Source organism: Centruroides vittatus, unplaced genomic scaffold, assembly GCF_030686945.1.
Source record: "Centruroides vittatus isolate TY-2023 unplaced genomic scaffold, ASM3068694v2 contig_487, whole genome shotgun sequence".
NCBI lineage: Eukaryota > Metazoa > Arthropoda > Arachnida > Scorpiones > Buthidae > Centruroides > Centruroides vittatus.
Window position 1 is genome coordinate 1,011,446 of NW_027122275.1, and position 2,290 is coordinate 1,013,735.

The following is a 2,290-nucleotide window of genomic DNA, read 5'->3' on the forward strand; positions in this document are numbered from 1 at the left end:
ATGTAGTTATGAATGAAACGACTGGGTCCTTATCAGAGCTGTAGACCATACCTATCGGAGAAAAAAAGTGAAAAAGGAACCAATGTTCTACATGTGATCCTTCGTCAAATATAGCGCCCCGGAATCTGCCTGCTTGTTAACTAAATGGGCATTTCATATCAGTGCAGTTGACAACCGATATACGAAGTGTGAAAAATATGAACTTTGAATTACATGAAAATTTCAGGGGGGTGAAGAAATAATGAAATATCAGTGTTACTTTGAATAGCCTGTACATTCGCCAGGTCAACGAACTGCAGTTGAAAACCTGTCGTTTTGGAAGCGAATTTGAAGGAGAACCTCATCTGCAAAAGAGTAGAATATATTTGTGCGAGTACAAACATCCGTGTGAATGATAGGCAGACAGGGAATTTGGACCCGGGATTGTATGCAGTCGTGGTCGGTTGGTTAAGGCAACAGACTTGGATTTTCCCGCACAGGTTCGAATCCTATCGACTGAATGTCCGAGTAAGTAATTTTATATTATTTTATTTTGTATTTACTTTTCTCTTTTGTTTCTAATATCGCGGTGTGCGGTCGCAGTTTGGTCAATGGCCAAGTTTTTTTTTTTAATGCCGTCACAAAGCAAAACAGTGTGGGCATCGGTGTAAATAGCTTTTGTACGTGGTTGAATGTGCTAAAGTCAGACGTTGCATTTTCGATTTCGAGTACAGCAGTCTCTTTCCTTCGGGCGTTCTCGCAAACGCGTATGAGATACAACTCGCGCCGATTGTGGGACAAATAGAAACCGCATGCATTTCAAATCAGTGGAAAATATGAGAAAAGTCGTCGTGGTGTCTCTATAGAAGCACGCATCTAATATCTAGATGCGTGCTAACGTCGGAAAACCTCGCGATAACTACGATATAAAGTATATGCTCGCTCCACTGACCGAGCCCGGATAGCTCAGTCGGTAGAGCGTTAGGCTTTTAACCTAACGGTCCAGGGTTCGAGTCCCTGTTCGGGCGATACTTTTTTTATGCATTTGCTTTATTTCAGATTTTGTTGAATTTGGCTGAAGTCTTTGTTTTTAGAAATGAAATGCTATTCTGACATCGTGAACGTTTATTTATGTTGAGTAACGGATATTTGCCCAGAGCGTTATGGCTCTTATAGACATTGCTAATCGATTTTCGTGGAATACGTGTAATTTCGCTAAGTCTTCAATGAAAAAGCTGCAATGTTTTCTTATAAACGCCGAGTGCAGAATTCGCATTACGCTAAGAGGTTTTTCCGATCAATAGTAAAATATATTGAAAATTGATGGACAAAATTGTGACTTGCTTTACTAACATCAACATTTGTCTATGTTATCTGAAAGCAAAGTGTTCGGTCGATTTGCAGAATCGAATAGTAATAATAATAAGCAAATTAAATAGAACAACATATCGTTTCGCTTTCTGATCCCTTTATATTAAATTTGATTTTCGATTAAAGCGATTAAAGTACGAAAGGCGCATTTAAATTGTCATGCAGTAAGAGAAAGAATACAGAAGAATGTTGCGTTTACATGAATCATAAGAACAATTATAAAAATTCCGTTGGAAAGTGCTGGGCGAGAAAGGATTGAAAGCGGGGCTGTTTTCTCACGAAATAATAGAAGTAATGTGATGTAGATGAGAAGGTTCATAATTTATGTGGCGGTCGAGTGGTTAAGGCGCACAGGGTCGAATCCTGTCGATTGCGTATTTCTTATTGTATTTTTTGCCGAGACTGATGTGCGATATACAAACATTACGTATTGTGTTTTCGGGCTTGGACGAAAGTCGTGACGAAGTAAAAACTGCGGCGTTGGATTTTCGCATCGTTTGTTTTTTTCCCCCTGTAATAGTGAAAGTAAAAAGCGTCTGGTTGCAGCAGTAAACCGGCGACGAGTGACAGCAGTCAGTAGACTCGGCTACGAGTTGCAATGCGAAGTTACCTGATATTTCATTATCGACCGTTTAAACACGTGATAGACAACAGAGTGCGCAGCGTGACACCGATCGCGTCCCGGAAGTAGTTGGTGCAATGGCGTTCTCGTGTTTTATGAGCTTTTAGCCGTCTGCAGTAAAGTAGAAAATAGTTGATTTTCAGTATTGTTTTGAGAAATAATTCCGGATTTTTTCACTTTTAAATTATACCCTATTTTTGGGTGTTCAAAATTCTAGATAGGCTGATCATATAGCTCCCGAAAGGGGAATATACGATTCAGCAAAGGGGCACATATAGATCGTTGGTTTCTTTTGACCTTTTTACTGTTATGGGCGTG

General features: G+C 39.7%; 1 non-coding gene across 1 annotated transcript; it reads left to right on the forward strand.

The window, feature by feature from the left end:
• The first annotated feature begins 934 nt into the window (after positions 1-934).
• Positions 935-1,007, forward strand: TRNAK-UUU (transfer RNA lysine (anticodon UUU)). The gene has a single exon. It is a non-coding gene; the product is annotated as a tRNA-Lys (tRNA).
• Positions 1,008-2,290: the final 1,283 nt, after the last annotated feature.